The sequence below is a fragment of the Labrus mixtus genome, chromosome 7 (assembly GCF_963584025.1).
Source record: "Labrus mixtus chromosome 7, fLabMix1.1, whole genome shotgun sequence".
NCBI lineage: Eukaryota > Metazoa > Chordata > Actinopteri > Labriformes > Labridae > Labrus > Labrus mixtus.
Genome location: NC_083618.1, coordinates 16,584,933 through 16,603,614, shown reverse-complemented (window position 1 = coordinate 16,603,614; position 18,682 = coordinate 16,584,933). Strand labels below are relative to the sequence as shown.

Sequence of the window (18,682 nt, the reverse complement as noted above, 5' to 3'; positions counted from 1 at the left end):
CACAGCATTAAGGTGAGGAAGAACTTCCTCTGTAGTAAACTGCTTTCTTATTGCTTCTGGCACTGGCTGCTTTCTTTTGATTTATCTTTGACTCAGCAGCACTAACAGCTGCTTGATGGCCGCGGCCAACTGCTGTCGAGCTTTTGGCCCACAGCTTGCCAGACTCGACTGGTTTGTTCACATGGAAGCTGAGAAGAGAAGCTTTTCTTTGGGAAAATTTCAGGCTTGAAGTTTCCTGCTGTGAGCTTTTTGTACTCAGTGCCTCTCTTAATAAAACTAGAGTATTTTTCAAGGATTAATGTTGCTGATAAACTAGCTAACGTAATGTTAGCTGCTAATTGAACCTACTTTGGATAGCTTTGTTGAAACAACCCTTACTAACAAAGCTTTTTTATTTTTTGATTCAACATACATTTCTAGAGGATTGTGAATGTACATCAGCAAACATGCTTTAATCTGCGCATGACTATAACGATTAAGAAGAGATATAACTTGACTTATAGAATTACCAAAGGCTATTTCTGATTTGCATCCGGCAAAATACCGGCATAAAGATGGATAAAACTCCACAAAAATGTTTTTTATCTTAGAAAACTAAACCAGCAACGCGCCTTACTGTGGTTTGCCAAAAGTAAATCGAATACTACTGGTATACAGCTAAATCCCATCAAGGTCTCCTGTGATGAACAAAAACAGAGCAGAGAATGAACCTACTTTGACATTGGGTGTCATTGTAGGAGTAAATTAGAAGCTACAGAGAAAATAGCTTAGGAACTGAGAGCAGAATGATTGAAAAGAAAGGAGATGATAAAATGGAGAGGACCACAGCAGCGATTAATATCATTTGCCGGTAAATCCAGGTTTCGCTGGTTTTCCAATCATAGCCGAAGCTTGGAGCCACAGCAGTGCTGCGAACTGGGACGGCTCCGCAATCCCCTGGCTCAGAAGTATTGTTATGTCTCTTGGGTATTATCTTACAAAGCCCATTATTCTGCAGAAACAAAGAGAAGACACAGGCCTAGAACTGTAGTAACTCTAGTGTGCGCGCAAACACACACACACACAGCATTCACTGACACAAGCACACATGGTGGTTTAATCTTTGCAAAGATGTGTATTATCAGTACAAATCCCAGCGTGGCTCCCGGATTACTGATATGTGTGCATGCAGCTGTGCACCATTAAAAACAGATGTGACATCTTCATGTTGTAAAAAAGACTGATAATATCTGTACTGCAAATTCAGCAATGTGTAAAAAAATAAATTAAAAAAAACAGACAAACAGTTACATCACATGACCTACTGGAGTTTGTAATTTCTTGTTGGATGTTCATTGGATTAAGCTGGGACGGTCATAATCTCTCGTACGGTCTGAGCCATATGCACTTGCTTATTCAGACGTGAGCCTGGTCTCTCACACTTTTGCTAAATGAGTACTCATGTTGCAATTCAAACACAAGCAGTGTGTGCTAAATTGCAGATTGCACTGCTGTTTTGCAATTAAGATTTAACTGGTAATGTGTTTTTGCAGGCAGCGCTGTGGTTACGTTGTTTCAGTCACTAACTGCACTGATTTTCAGCCATCCAGTTGAAGTGGCCTTTCGAGGGTATGACAAACACACTCTTGCACTGCATTAACTCCATAGCTTTTTTGGATAACTGCCGTGTTGAAATCACCCTATATTAAATACAACTGAAGTACCGTGTACTTTATCTGGAGCACTGAAGACTACTGAGGTCCCAGCGAGGGAGTACGTTCTGGCTAAAAATGACACAACCACAGCGACTCTTCAAAGATGTTTCAAATCAAACTGCCACGAATCTCCATCTAAAAGCTCGACTTATCTATGTTTAAGAGTCTAGTCAACGCTGCTCTGTGAAAAGAGCCTCATCTCACAGGAGAGGGAACTTTCCAAACTGTCTTGGCAGATCTGCTTTGTAACCTTACTAACTTTGTTGGCAGAGCGTCTGGGAGATTTAAGGGCTTTTTTTTTTTCCTTGTAGGATTGCAAATCTGAGTGGGAACTTACTCTTGAGGGTGTCATGCAGTTGAGGATCCAATCTGATATTATATTGTTGACTAAGTCTTTTTCCTCCTCTCTGACTTGTTTTTCTAGCTTTTTTCAGATTATGAGAACACATTGGATGACCTTGAGGAGTCGAAATGTCTTTTTTGTCTCCATTTAGATTTTTCAGCAAATGAACACTAACACAGTTGTCAACTTGCACCATGAGCAGTTCTTATTACCCAAAATCACCCCTCCTTTGTTTATTATGATGACTAACACTCAGTGTATGTTTTTCTACGTTAATAATGGCTTGCATCATTGTTTTTTTAATGTGTTTTCTCCCTTGCATGTGCATTTTGCTCTCCTTAATTATCCTGTTTTTCATATTTGCAGATTAGTAAAAAAGTAAAAAAGGGACAATTTTTAGTCAAGGTAAGGTGAGATAGAGTACAAGAAAGTAAGAAAAAAGAAATTACCCCTGTGTACGGCTCCCCAGAGCACCTCGTGTTTGTGTTTGAGCTGCTCTTGTATTATATCTACATGGAAATGTGAAATGTTCTTTCAATGGAAAATTGTGTTTTTAGCATACTTTTTCTAATACAGCAGAACGTCCCAAAGTAAGCACTAATGGGGAGATTAGGAATATATTAAACAGTCTAAAAAACCCTCACACACACAAACACAGTCTTTCTCTTCATTTCTCTCATGTTACTCTCTTTTCTCTTTCATCGTCTCTCCTCCTTTATCTTTACTTTTAACATTCCAGTTGGATAATGAATAAATTAGTTCACTGGTTTGGTCAGTTTATTTGCACATTCTATGTCGTCTTCTGCTTTATCTACATATTGCCCATTTTCCTTCCCCCCCTCCCCCCGCCTGAGAAAATAAATATTCAAAATCAAGTCAGTTATTTGTTGGAACAAATGTTTTTTGTCTTCCATAAATAGTCAAATAAGTAAGCTAACTCAAATTAGACACAGTGGCTTTCTTCTGCAATGACTCAGACAATGTAAACGGCTGAAGTGAACGGCTGAAGTGCACATGTTTCTGAGCACATGTTGGCTTAGAAACACGACTGCGAAATAGAGTCAGATACTATCAGCTTATAGTGTCTGCTTTATATTTTAATGACTGATTTAATCCAGCATTATCACACTGGTGATGCAGTCAGCAGAAAATCTGCAACATATTGTGTGTCTTAAATGGACTGTAAGAGGCTGCTTATTGTGATTCCGTTTTCCATAAACATTATGGAACATTGTAGTCTTTTGCAAAATCATTACAACCATCACAATGACAAGACAATCCTTGATTTCTAACGTAAATATTTACCCAAAATACAGTTAAATCTTCTGCATTTGTCCATTTAAAAATATATAAGGTGAGCAGTTTTTAAGTTTTAGGAGTCGATGATGAATAAATATGACATTTACCAAAATAATCAATGGATAGGCCTTCACATAAAGTTACACTTGCTTCTTCCGTGCATCCATTATCTATACTGCTTTTCCCGTTCTGAGTCGCGGAGGGCTGGAGCCAATCCCAGCCATTATTGGGCGAGAGGCGGGGTTACACCCTGGACTGTTCACAGAGCTGACATATATAGAGACAGACGACACTCACATTTACATCTTCGGACAATTCATTCAAGTCATCAGTTTACCTAACGAGCATGTCTTGGGACTGTGGGAGGAAGCCAGAGCACCCAGAAAGAACCCACTCATGCACAGGGAGACAATGCAAACTCCACACCCTGTCTGACAGGGTTTTGAACCAGGAATCTCCCTGCTGTGAGGCAACATCGCTAACCACTGCACCACCGTGCAGCACCTACACTAGCTTCTCGTTACTTATAATTTTATCAATGATATCAATGGTAACAAGGCTTTGCCAGATTGTCCCACTATGGATAAAACCTTTTACTTTTTGACTACACTGGGTTCTTTTTTTTTTTAAATAAAAAAAAAAACTTAGCCGACTAATGGGGCTTGATATTCTAATAAAATAGAAAAAACATTGTGCAAAACAAATACTGGATAGTGTTATCTTTTGAACACACTCATTTGTTTCAGATAAATGGATACTTAAGAGTCTTTACTGTTCCTCTAGGGGAAATTTACGGGGATTAAAATATTGATTTTGTAGGAATTGGACAGCCTTTATATACCCAAACTTATTTATAAAAATACCAAGAAGTCAGAGGATAGTATCATAAGAAATAAATCGAATGAGACTGATCAAAAGATCATGGTGTAATTCAAAGAGGTAGGTTAGTGGGGGGAAATCAATCTGCAATGGGTCAATCTTATCAAGTAATGTGAACACACCTAAAAATATATTTCACCAGGATTCGTTTTCCAATTATCAAGTACATTTCTGAGATTTATATAAATACATTGATAGTCATCTGAATTGATTGAGTTGATCGGCATACTGACCCACTAGAATTGGTTGTTATCCTTAGAGCTTTTGTACCCTGATAATCTTGTCATTTTAATATTAACATGGTAACCACTTGGTTATTTTTGTTTGTGATGACCTTTTGTTTTTCTGTTTTTCTTTTGTTTTTGTCTTTTTCTTTTTTCAGAGCTCACACAAAGCTGGTGAGACCTTTTCTTTTTCAGATGGGGAGGTCGGATGAAGGAGCGAAAACCTACAGCAGTTAAATGGAAGATGGAATTATGGACCACGCTCCTTCACCGAGGCTTAAATTGGACAGTGGAATATACCTTAATATGTCATCACTATGACTCAACATGGCACCTCAGTGGTCATTAAGCAGACAGATGACGGTCGGGGCTCAGCCCAGCAGAGGCCGCTGGAAATGTTGCAGATTGTTGCAAGAGACCAAATGAACCAAGAGACCAAAGCAGAGACATCCTCTATCCATCCATTTCCTACACAGTGTATAGTCTTCAGGTTTTGTTCGTCTGTGGCGTCTGTGGCCTATCCCAGCATGCATTTTATAGACTATACTATAGATGAAGTCTGAAAACATATTTACACCAACAGGGAACTTTACAGGTTGTTTTATCACTGCGCCACCAGCGCCCCTAGATGTTCAAATTTTAAGCAATTCTGATAACTATACTTGAGTACAGGCCGATATTTGTTGTTTCTATTTTTTCAAGCTTTAAACCAACGTGACACTCTCCACTTGCAGCACCCTGGTTTGGTTTGTAATCTTTACATATTGTCCAAAACTTATAACAATTTATGTTACATCATAGACCTTTACCTATATCAGCATCTGCATCTGTAAAACTCTACATACAGTATATCTCTACAAGTTATCCATTAATACATTTCTTTAAAATAGCACCAAATCATGACAGTAGTTGCACCAGGAGGTCTAGACTGTAATCTTTGTTTTGCTGTTTGGACAGACCCAACCTTGATCCACCATGAGTAAGAAATTGGCAACAATGTCAAGGAAAGGTCCTTACTGGTGACCAAAAATACAGATAATGATTTATAAAGCATGTTTTATAAAAGTCTAGGAGATTGTGATGGCTCTTTGGCCATTTAGGTTGTGCCTTCTCTCTTCTTGTGTTGCAGGTGCATGTTATTGGTAAGCGTGACTGCCTAATCAGCCCATCTGAGAGCCCAATGCTCCCTGTCATTATAAAAGATGCAACCTTAGTCTGGACAGAGAGACTTTCTGCATGTTACGTGTTTGGTTAGTTCAGCTTACTATTTCATCTAACACCTGCACAATACATCGTTCACAAACCCACTCGACTGACATCCACAACTCTTCTAATTTATGTTTCATGTAAATAAATCAGGGGCGGAAGTAGATCAGTCTGTAGGGACTCGGGTTGCCGGTCCAAGTCCCAGTGCGGACTAAATCTGGAAATTGATCTTGTAGCTGGAGACGTGCCAGTTCACCTCCTGAGCACTGCTGAGCAAGTGAGTATTGAGCAAGGCACCGAAATGACTACGGGAAAAACTAACAAATGCAGAAGTTAAGATATAAGAAGGCAAAACTAGTAAATACATCCTATCCAATTACAGTGACTTGAATGCATAAGACTGTCAAAATCATCCACATTACACATCAATTTCCATTAATTTAGTGTAATTTTTGTGACATTTCAGCAGGCTCATGTGGGATTGATTCTTTACACTCGAGACGCCAGATATTCACAGTGCAATTAGAGCACTGAGATTCCATTGAGTAAGATTCATTTGAGTCTTACGCAAGTTTCTCATTGTCTGCCTCCAAGAGAACCATGAGTATGATGTCAAAGTTTCATGACTTCTTCTCAATAAAGCCGTTTTCATATCCTCTTGGGTACATGTCTGGAGGATATTATTGAATTCTGTTCTATAATGAAGTAATGAGGAGATTATGCTTTTCCTGCTGAAAGGAAAATAAGCTCTAACCCAGCATTACCAGGTATTTGTCAATGGCATTGAACTAAAGGCTTTGATTTGAGCACAGTTTGATTGATGGATTTCTGACCATAATACGTTGGGCATGGCGATTATACAACCTCAATGCACGAATGTACCACCACAAAGAGGAGCTGGAGGGGTTGCTGCAGAGTAAAAGTCTGGAAATCATCACTTTTATTAAATAAGGAGCGCTATTGGTAAAAAGTGAAGATGTTTTTTATTGCATGTTTATGCCTTCTAAATGAAGTAAAAAGTATTTATGTGAAGTAAAGTTAGTTTAAAGTTCCGACTGGTGCACCATCGCATCTTAAAGTTCCTAAATTTACATCCAAGTCAGAAATGTTTTCACAGGGGAACAGTCTTTTGAACCTTTCAGCCCAGACGCATGCTGCACTACTCTAACATATTTGTGTGATGTTTCTCTGTGTATTTACGCGTACGCTCCTGCACTTATCTGAGTGCATGTTGGTGTGTGTTTGTGTGAGTGTTGAGTGTGTGTTTGCATGATTTTTTTTTTCAGCACAAGTTTGGGGTAAGCAAGCTTTACCCAGCAAAAGCTAATACCATTAGTAAGACCGTACAACCATCCCCAAGAGTGTGTTCCCGATGCATAATTCAACAAACACATAGAAACTTGAAAAAAAAAATGGCATCCTCTTTGGTGTTTGTGTTTGTGTGCTAGTGGGTGGCGGTAACAGGGAAGAGAATTGAGGAGGATTTCAAAAACCCTACCATGCACTCAAACCTTTTTTATTCAATCATACACTTCCTTCCTGCAGAGGAGAGCTGCACGGCACAATTTAACGTTGTCATTTTTGCATCACATCATCATTCATAAAGTGTTCATTTCCTCGTGGCAGACAGGAACTGGCTCCAACAGCTCTGTATTACTTTTAACCACAATTACACCAGGATGCATTTTCCATTACGCCTCTGCAAGGTGCCAACTGCATAACATTGGAAAACAACTTAGCTCCACCACCAAGGAGTCCCGCAAAGTGCTGTATTAAGATTTAAATACATTGCCAGGAGGAGGCGATATCCATGAGGATAGGGGACATGTTTCTCAAAGCTGCCAAATACCACTCACCTGCTGTTTTATCACAATGTAACTGGTACATTTTATAACAGTCAAAGTGTGATATATTACAACATGTTCTCAACTCTACAAATACAGCCTCATGGTTTGTAAGGCAGCTTTGTGTGGGACTGCGCAGCATTTTCATCACTTGTCCCGCAAATTAAGAAGATGTCCTGCATTTGATTGGCTCTAGTTTTCCAAAGGGCAGGACAATAGCCTCTCTTAAACCTGGCTCTTATCCAATGGCTGGGTAGAAAGCAAGCGAAGGCTATCATCATGGCCTGTTTCAGATGTCAATCAATCAGCCAACAGGTGCTATCAAGGCCTTGCAAACCTGTCACCTTCCTTGTTGCATATGTTACGCCCCACTGCCTCAAAACAAAGACACAATCCTACCGGGGATGCACTTTTTGATGGAAACTACAACAAGGAAAGGAGATGCAACAAAGTCAATGTCTCTGAATGCGAGACTCTCAAATAATAGAGGTCACAGGTAACAGCGGCTTTAATAACAAACGTTCACCACAATGTGCAGCACTAACAATCATACAGGTCAGCAGACTGTGGCCCAGAACATTTTTCCAAGACTCTCAAATTGCAGTAAAAATCCCATTCATGTACAAAAGAAGGGCAAACAGTTAAATATGTGCTTGCTTCTGTGACGATATGCACAACCTGCATCATGTTTTGAACCAAATTAACCAGTGGTTAAGCATTGTTGTTGATATGTATTAGCTTATGGTTTCAATGGAAGTGTGATTTCTTTAGGGTTATTTGGACATTATATTGATATATCGACCTCTTGGCATAGCAGTACCATGGCCTCCAAAACATGAACAATTTATTCCACTATAAAATTTAACCCATGACTCCTGGAACCAGACTTCTATGACCTCTACACATCCATTACTTAACTTCAACACTACTTCACAACAATAATCAAGAGAAAGTGTCCAGGAATTACAATACATTTATTAACCTTTATTTAACCAGATAAAGAACCCATTGAGATCAGGATCTCTTTCACAAGGGTGGACTGGCCAAGAGGTCAGCAGCACATGTCATAAGAACAGTTACAATCAGGGTCCGATATTAACTTTTTGACTCACCGGCCAAGGTGGCAGGTAGATGAAAAAATTCACCGGCCAAACATATTTTTTACAGGCCAAAATAACAAATTTTGTTTTTGTGTCCTATACACATCTGTTACAGTACATTTAATTGAGAAGGCATTATGTTTTGTTTAATCAATAATACATTTAAGTCACAGATTCGATCGATTCGAGGTCATCTGATCAGGAAATTGAGAAATTGAAAAAAAATATATTTGCTGACCTTTATTTTCTTCTTAATGTATTATTTGTAGGCAGTAGTTCCCAGACTCCCCCTCCCCCGGCTCCCCTCTGAACCGCCCCTGCATTACAACATTACAGACTAAAAACAAAAATCCATCAGAGAATTTTTTTCAAAACAAGTTTTCTTCTGATTTAGCTTTGACAATATTAGACACTTGATATAATCAGCCTGTTCATTATTTGACGTGTGTATATCTCTGACTGCTCCTGCTGCACGTGATGGAAGAGAAGTGGAGCGTGCATTTAACGTCTGCTAGCCTATCTAAAGTGTTTATAACACAGCGCTGTTTCACAGAGTCTGTGTGGAGATGTTCACACACTTTATGACGTTGTTATCGCTAAGTTAGCTGCAGACACGGTGAGAGTGAACGGAGAAAAGTCGACCGGATCACGTGTGTTCCCGAGTGTTCTCAGTGCTTCAGCACTAGAAGTAAACAGGTGCGCGTGGTGGCTGGCGCTTCGGTGTGTGTGTGTGCGTTTGCGCTGCAATGTATGTTGGTGTGTCTCAGTGTGCCCCGTGATGCTCATAGACAGTCATGACAGCAGAGAGAGGAGCAGGGAAAGTAGCTGCAGCTAGGCTACATCAGCCCTCTGAAAAGTACTCGCCAAACGGAAAATCTACCCACATTTGGCGCTTGCCGGGTGTTCATTTCGGACCCTGGTTACAATTAAGTGACAGTACAGATTAAAAACATAGTGTTTTCAATAAAAAGAAAGTGTGGGAGCTGTGACAACAATAAAACAACAATTTAAGATTTTAAAAACACAGACACTGTTCAATGGTCTCACGCTGTCTGTCCCTCAAGATAGAACGGAAAGCTCCAAGTGGAATAAGTTCAGGGAGTTTTAATTCAGTCTGTAGAGTATTCCATGCCGAGGGGGCAGCAAAGCTGAAAGGTCTTTTTCCTAATTCAGTCCTTACCCGAGGAACATGGGAACCTGCATCATTTTAGACGTGTTGGGTCACTGCTATTTTCTCTGACAGCTAGGGAGTGACAATTGGCATGATACTTATAGAGAAATGTAATGTAAACATTTCAAATACCATTTAATTCTTTTTGCTGAAAAGCAAAAGGTAACAACAGCTTAAATGGGCTTTTCCGTTAACATATGGTATGTGTGACACTACATAATAACACTTACTTTATCGACATCAACATTATGGTTACTGAAATATAACAGCGGTTCACTTTATTCACATTTTTTGACAAACCAGATGAAGCAAATATGACTTTGTTTCTGCAATCAGCTCTGTGTTTCACACCGAACATCATTATACTATTCATCACTACTATTCATCAGCCACTAGATTAAAATGTCAGAGAGAGATGATAATGAAAAAACGCAGAGAGAGAGAGCGAGAGAGAGAGAGAGAGAGATAGAGATAGAGAGAGAAAGAAAGAGAGAGGAGGAGATAGAGGAAGACAAAGAAAAGTAGATGAATTCTGTTTTAGTCACTCTCAGGATCCAGCCGTCTGCCACTGGTCTGAATTATCAGACACTGAATGAAAAGAGTGTAATTTTACAAATGTATAAATTCTGAACTGTTGTTTCATCTTTTGTCTTATCTGCCTACTCCTGCTCCAGGTCACAAGGTGCTAGAACCTGTCTCAGCATAGATTGGACAGAAGGCTGGAAAATACTCTTGAAAAGCAGCCAGTTCACAGATGGACTGGACATAGCAAGACGTTCTCATCTATGGACAATCAGTAATCTCCCTTCAACCTAACATGAATGAATCGGCGCTATGGCAGGTAACTGGGAGTGTTGATTCAACATTCAGCCCATTGTGTGTCTTAGATTAATTTAAAACAATTCATCAGATGGGAGAACTTTGGATCCAAAAACAGTTTTTGTCATCCTAATGATTGAGACCCCAGGGGCATACTTTTATTCTTACATAAGTGCTTTTTACAAATACATGCATTTAATGAGATCCCCAGCCAACTCTAAATTCAAAACCAGACTGTATATGAGTCGTGGATGGAGCCTCTCGTTTTCAATGGTGAAGCAAGGTCAAAAGTGCCTTAAACCTGCAAGGTACAACTCAATGAGTTACAAAAAAAATCTGATTGCATTAAGAAAGATAAGAAAATAGCATTGCTTGTCATTTGATTTTCTATTTCAGTAATCATTTTTCCTATCTAGTTTATGAACACATGTGCTACATTAAAGTATTCTGTCATGTATGATGTTCATTTTGCAAATAATGCTTCCATTTAGGGGATAATCAAAGATGAAACAGGGTGTGGCTACCTGGGGTTTAAAAATCATCTCTACTGCCTGAACCATTATAGAGACATAACAATAAGTATCCAACCCTGGTGTCGAAACAGGGTCCCTTCTGGCTTTAAAAGACAAGATGTCCAAAATGCCTTTTTTGAGGCTTTATGACAGTAAGCCACAAATCAATAATCATGGCAAGGTGTCTCCATCCACCTCTAGTATCAAGAATCACACACTTCCAGAGGGGAAGCAGGGGTCCCCTTGAAAGTTGATTTGAAGGTAATCGCTACTCACATATTATGTACATAAAGGCAGAATATGTGAGCATGCGACACAGCTTTGGGTGTCCATTTGTCCAGGGATCCCAGATGATGTGGGGATTGTTACTTAACTAGTGAGGCTCAATCCTGCCGTTACACGTTGTCTTTAACTAAATTCTCGCTTCTCAAGATGCTAATCTTGAGAAGCTGAAAACAAAGACAACACACGGGATAGAAAGTCTTAGTTTGGAGTTTTTTGTTTATCACTGACAGATGCCAGAAGGCCTGAAAGCTTGACTGTCACTCCCAGAAGATATAGAGTAATCATCCAAGCTGATTGGTTCACAGACTGATTTGAAGGAAAAACTATTTATAACAATTACATGCATAAACGTTAAGGATCCAGCATTCATGTCTCCTACTTTGTTTTGTTTTTAAAATCAAATCAACCTTCAAGTTACTGAACCAACTTTACTCATTAAATAGACTTTTTTTAAAGACTCATTTCATGGTCTAGTTTGCAGACTTACTTAACCACACTGTGAGAGAGTTCTGTTTCTATTATCACTGTACCTGAGTCTCTCTGTGAGTCTTTCAAACTGACAGCCCATCATAAATCTCATTTCAGGGACACTCGTTGTCAATGAGCATCCCCAGTCTGCAAAAATGTCACCTTATACTGCCAGCAGATAATCATAGATGAGACAAGAGCTGAAAAAACACGAGGCGTCCCTGTCAGACAGAATAAAACTCATATTTACTGTCATAACCGTCACTTGCAGAGCAGAGCGAAAAAAATGACAACTATTGAGTGTGGACTGTTTATTGAAATGACCCCAAAGTCTTCCCTCACACTGGATTGCATGTATTAATCTGAGAGGAGAAAGCAAAACAATACGATAATAACTTCTTCACATCACCTCTAATCCATTGTTCATTTTAATCTCTTGTGCACTAAATAAATCCCCTTACATCTGTGCTCTAACGTGCGTGTGCACAGAAATGCACGTGTGTGGTGAATCACAGCATTTGTGTGTCTCAATACACATCAAATGTTTTCCAGCCTCCCAAAAAATGTGGATGACTTTTCCTACCTTGGCAGCCTTCATCCCTCCAAAGCCGACACTGACGCAGAAATACACCACCGCATAAGCTCTGCCAGTGGGGTTATGCGAGACTCCGAGGAGGAGTCTTTGTGAACCGTGACATCCAGGTGAAGAACTGCCGCTTTACAAAGCGGTTGTTCTTCCCACTCCAGTGCAAGAGGCACAAAACGCAGACCTGCAGACCAGCTACAGAAGGCACATTGTCAACCTGGATCCCATATCCAGCACTGGAATCGTTGCCTCTAGGAATGTGTGCGGTTTGGGTAGTAAGATGGAGAATAAACACACCAGCACCACAAGAGAACTGAACATGAAATACCTCTTCTGCAATCATCAACACTGTACTGTAGATCAAGTGCAATTCCATTTATCTTAGCAATCAGAACGGCTTATCGTCGCATGCCAGAGTAAATCTTGTTATTTTCAGCTGTACGCGAGGCTGCAGGTCTCTGAATCCCAGCATCAGATGATCAGATCATGATTTTGATCAGATCAAACATGTGTGTCCTTTGATCTTCTATCACTGACTTAAATCACATGTTCAACTGCCCTATAAGACTTAAAGCTACTAGAGTCATCACGCCTCTGATGCTGTCAAGAAGCAGAATGTGAAGAATAACCAAATAACGTTTAGTAATATGTTTTTTTTTCCTTTCATTTAAGTTTCGTTCTGATGCAAAAAAATCTGTGTACATAACTCGGCTACTTTGCCTAAAAGCTCCTCTTTCATTACTAACTCAAAAGTCCTTTGATGATTTATTTTACTGAACTCGCCATTCAATAGTGCTCCTTTGCCTACAAATGGCTGAAGACAGTGATCTCATACCAACAGATTTGACTGCATCATTAGGACAGATGGACCCAGCAGCTGTCGGACTCTTGTTAGTGACAATTCCCCCCTCTTGTTGCTTGGCACTTTGTTTCTTTGGTTGGGCTATGATTGACAAAATCATTCTTTTAATCTTTAAAAAATGCGACTCTAACAAGTGCTATGTCCTTGCAGTTTTTTTTTTTAAGTCTGAAAAATTGATCATTAAGAGGAAACCTTTGAGCTGCTTTCAAATTGCAAAATAAATTCATCAAAGCATCTGGCTTGATAGACTGACTCCTCACAGAAATGTGGTTGGCGATGTCAACATGGCGATGTTTGAACTGCCTTCACTGACTGAAAAGTACAGACTACAGAACCAAAATGTGCCATGTTTTTGAGATGCTTAAATAACTAAAAATGTAAAAAGTGAGTTAAGATAATTAGGAAACACTGAGAATATGGAGCGCTAACCACTGATCCACCTTGCAGCCATATCCAGTCTCGAGGACCCCAATTTTTCTGCCTGATTTCTGCACCATTTTTTTATCTGCATCATTGTACAAAAAAGTCTCAAAGTTACAATTCAATTCAGTTTTTACCCTTTGAGGATTATCCACAGAGGTCCTCTGCTTTCCAAATCAGATTAAAACAATTTACCACATACTAACTTTAAAAGTAGTTTCTAAAAATGACGTTTACTCGTCTCTCTGCATTGACACAGATCTGGAGAGGCTGCAGCCCCAGCTGCTTCAAGAGTATGTGTCATTGCTTTTCTTTGTACAAGGAGAGCTTTGTAGATTTCATTCTTTGACACTTCTAACGCAGTAATGGATACAACAATTTGAATCAAGCAGATGGATCTAACATCCCTTTAAAGCTCAGTATCTCTATGGTTCTCTCAGACTGGGCTTTGGGGACTGCAAGCTGAGCTGCCACTAAGTATAGTCTCAAATGCAGCATCCTGTTTAATACTATAATTCACAACTGTTGTGAACATCATGAGTTGAAAAACTTTCAAAATGGTTAGCTATACTTAAGAAGAAATGGCATTCCATGCCCCAAGATAAAGTGAAAACAACAAAGAAAACCTTTCCAATAATTGGCTCGACAATGCCAGGCTAGCCGTTTTGTCCTGCTTCCAGTCTGCTCTGAGTCAAGGTAACTAAAGCAAAGAAAAGCAAACTGGTTGTAGCTTCATATTTGGATTACTCACTATATGTTCTCTCTTAAGGAAAGTGAACAAGCTTACCTCACTATCTTTTAACCTGACAGGTATAAAAGGTGATGCTGATGATAGTTTGAACGATGTATTATTTTTTCAGGAAAGAGTTCTAGAAAGCTTACTCCAGCAACGTCTCAAAGCAATCTAACCTCTAATTGCGTTAACAATGACAGAAAAACCTGAATTTGTAACCTGTTTCATCACAAGTAAAGGCATAAAAAAACAGTCTGAATAACCACAGCACAGCCACAGTGCTATAGAATAGTTGGATGAAAGTGTTGCCTGTAAGCGTCTCCTTGAAATCAGGTGCAAAAAGGGACGAGAAAATCAAGCATGGAGCCAGTCCACACAGCCCTCAGCACTCTCTATCTCCTCCTGCCCAGTGATTCCATCACAGAGCTCAAGAGTTAATATGGTTGATGCAGTCCCTGCCCTGAGGGGGTAATGAAGTGACTAAGGGCTGACCAGCCCTGACCGCACGACAAGACAGCAGGTGTGAGTGGCGAAGGGTGTGACTGTGAGAGTGTGTGTGTCCGAGAGAGTACTCTAAGCTTGCTGAGAATGAACCAGGCATCTAACCACAGGTCCAGATCAATTAGTTGGCCTAATCTGTCCTCTCTCTGTTAGCCATAAAGATCCCCTGGTTTCCCCTTGTATCTGTCATCTTTACTGCTACAGCACTGCCATCTATCAGCCTCTCTCTGTCTCACTCTCTCTCTCTCTCTCTCTCTCTCTCTCTGTCTTTTTTCTTTTTCTTCTTCCCACTTGCTCCCTCTGTCTCTCCGAGCCATCTCTCCTTCACACACTGCATTTATGCTCCAGCTTGGTAAACGGTAATCAATGTCTCACAACGGTGGACTGCTTCATCTAAACGATTTTTCAGGAGGGCTTCAGTGTAAGTGCGAGTGTGTGTGTGTGTGTGTGTGTCTGTGTAAGTGTGTGAGAGACAAAGAGAAAAGACAAACAGAGAGCGAGAGACGGGAAGGAAAAAAGGAGTGATAAGAGTGACAAAGCATAAAAGATAGAACTTTTACCGCTCACACACACACGCCAGCATTAAACAAATTGTTGTATGCCACAAAGTGTCTAATTTTGTGCATCTATGGTTTTGTGTGAGCCTGTGTAAGCGTGTGTCTGTTTAAAAATGTGTGAAACGCCTGCCTGGAATTGGCACTGACTCCAGAAGCTCACAGTAATGCATTCACTTTTGGTACATAAATCACAATCAGCCCATTCTGCCATCTGGGTTACTGCTACATGGCCCTTGTAATGTACATACTGGTTAGACCACCAGCTGAATAAATGAGGAGTCCAGGATACAAAGTAGATACATGTCTGTAATGGACCGAAAGGACCAACTGCTTCATTTTTTTCTGCAGGAAAAAATGTTTTATTTTTTCTCTACCCTTTTAGAGATTTGTGCTTTGTGTGTGTGTGTGTGTGCGTTTATAATTTTTCATGCTTATCTGTCAATCAGATGTACTTCAAACACGTTAACAGAGCGTTGCCTTCTGTAACTGAGTGTAAGTTGGGTGAAGGAAATGATGAACAAATTCCAAAAACAGACTACGACCACCAGACTGCAAGGCATTTGCAAAAATGTTAAGACATTTGACATTTATTTCAGATGGCAGAAAACTAGAAAGCACTCTGATTAAATTTTAAATAATGACTGAACAGTTGGCTGTCGTAACAGTTAAACTGGAAAGTGTTCAGCAAAGTTTTTCTCACCATGTCTGTGGATATTTTAGAACTCTGTTTACAAGGATAATGTAAAGCATGGAGTTATAATGTAAACAATGATAAGGGGAAACTACATTTTATAAAGGACTTTATAGAATGGATTTCTCCTTAATGCTACCCTAAGTTTTGCTGATGTCTACACAAAACTAATTTCCAACCCATAAAGTGACCCTCCAAAAAATCAATTTCCCAAACAAAGGGTCATACGGGTCATGGTCCTCACCCCAGAGGTCCTGGCTCTTTGATAGATTCCTGAAAAGATCAGCGTCTAATTGGAAAATTAAAGTCATTGATCGGCTTTTGGGACCAGAGGCGTTGCTCTCACTTTCCTAAATACCAATTAACTTAGGATAAATGATAAAATGAGGCACGCCAGCGGTCTTACAAACACACACACAGATCCCAAAGTACACACATACACACACAATACATGTGCTTGTGCTCACACATGAACATGCTCAAGAATGCAGGCATTCGGAAGGGGGAGAACTTAGAATTTTTAAAATCATCGAAGGTCACTCACTAATATCCAAGCCTAAAATGTACTGTTACCCCATGGTGGCAAATTACAGCCTTCAAAATAAAGTGCACTGCTGGAATAGATAGCATTTCTTCCAGATATGATAAAGATACATTTTCTGCTTCCGTAAAAAAAAAAAAAAATTAAGTCAGGATGGGAGGAATTTGATCAATCTTGTTGTTGTAATGCACGCAATAAAAACAGTGTTGCCTTAATAAATCATAGAACAGTTTATCTTTTTTTCCTCTAATGATAGCATCCATCAGTCTCAGTAATTGATTTTTTTTTAGCACGAATGTTAAACAACTTAGTATATATTGTCGGTATCAAATCACAATCAACGATCATTAATTGAGAAGGAGACATCTGAATTCAAAGAAGTGCTGAAAAAGGAGGACGCACAAAATTTCGACCTTGTCCAGAAAATAAAAGATCCATCGTCATCAATTAGATGCACGTGGAGATTAATAATAAAACAGATGTTAAGTAGAAACAAAAAAGAGCTGATCGATGTTTCAAATAAATCTGGCATAGCAGGGATGACGTTCACATTTTGAAATTTCGGATATACGCAAATCAATTTAAGGGATTCCTGATCAATGGGACGATACGCGTGTAAGCCTGCATTCAGTCATTCAACAGCGTGGCTTTAATGCCCAGTGGCAAACATCCAACTTCCCTAAAATGCATCCTGTTGGCGCATCAAGTGGCTGCAGTCCTCGGAAACGCATCCCGCCGTGCAGGAGGCGCGTGAAGGCATTCTACACTCGGTGTAATTTCACTTTGGAGAGTCACATTTACTATAGTATGCAGTTGAATACAATAAGCTGAAAATGATAAATCCTGGAGACTTACATTTCTGCAGCTGTGCCAAACGAAATGCATGCACACTACAAGTGCTGCTAATTTGTACTGTGGAGAACTGCAGGCTCCAATAAAAGCAATTTGTAATGTGCAGTTATCATATCACATGCCATCTGGAAGCCATGTACTTTGCAGTAACCTGCAAATCGTTACAATTAGCCCGTTTACTGTGTTAATCATTTGCTATGATCCGGATCACGACTGATCTCTGCGTACGGCTCATTACCTAACGCGCTAAGACGCCGTTAATTGTGTTACAAGTGAGGCAACAAGTTAAGTGCTGATGTTCACCCTTGAAGCAGAGATGCAAAATCTTCAATGAAATGCAAAAGACCCCATTCAGCGTTTTCTTACACATTCACGCACGCACACATAAAACACTCTGTGTGCTTTTAGGCAATTCCCCTCTGTTGCAGCACACACACACACACACACACACACACACGCACAACTCCTTCTTTGCAACGTCGAACGACCTCATGCAAGTCCAGTGGAGTTGTATGTTGCAAGACCCAGCTACGGCACTCTCAACTTGCCAAATCCCAAATTAAAACACCCCTCAAAGTCCTACCTTTGTAATCTGATGGAAGAAATAAATGCCTTCGTCTTCGCAAGTTGCAGACGGATGTGGGAGAAGACTGCAGCTGCTCCCGGGATGAAAGGTGTACGATCCCCTGTGAGATAAGAAATGAGAGGGACAGACGCTCTATGCGCCCTGCCTGAAGCCGCGCTGCGCGTCTGGAGTCTCCGTTCCGAGGAGCGCAGGGGGGGAGAGGGACGGCCAAGCCGCTCTCGGCACGGCGCGGTGTGGAAAGCCCCTGGTGGTGATGGAGGGAAGCGACGAATGAAAAGGGGAGAGAGATGGAAAGAGGGAGTGAGAGAGAGAGAGAACTGTGGAGTTCGTCGGATACACCAGTGGATATAAAAAGTTAAAGAGCTAATACGGCCAGCATTCTTGACAGTATACTCTGATACAAACACTGAATATGTACGTCATAAATACATGCTTATTTGTTTTCAGATGTGTGCAAAGTACCTAAAATACTGTTTTAAATCAGCCTGAGTGTAGTGAATTAAGTGCAT

The 18,682-nt window shown here is 40.1% G+C and overlaps 1 protein-coding gene across 1 annotated transcript in view; it reads right to left on the bottom strand.

Annotated features, from left to right (window-relative positions):
• LOC132978190 (cadherin-22-like) overlaps window positions 1–18,408 on the bottom strand; it is a 190,720-nt gene extending 172,312 nt beyond the window's left edge. The window contains exon 1 of the mRNA XM_061043306.1: window positions 18,171–18,408. The gene's annotated coding sequence lies outside the window, so the exon portion shown is untranslated. The remainder of the gene's footprint in view (window positions 1–18,170) is intronic.
• Between the last annotated feature and the right edge of the window lie 274 nt (window positions 18,409–18,682).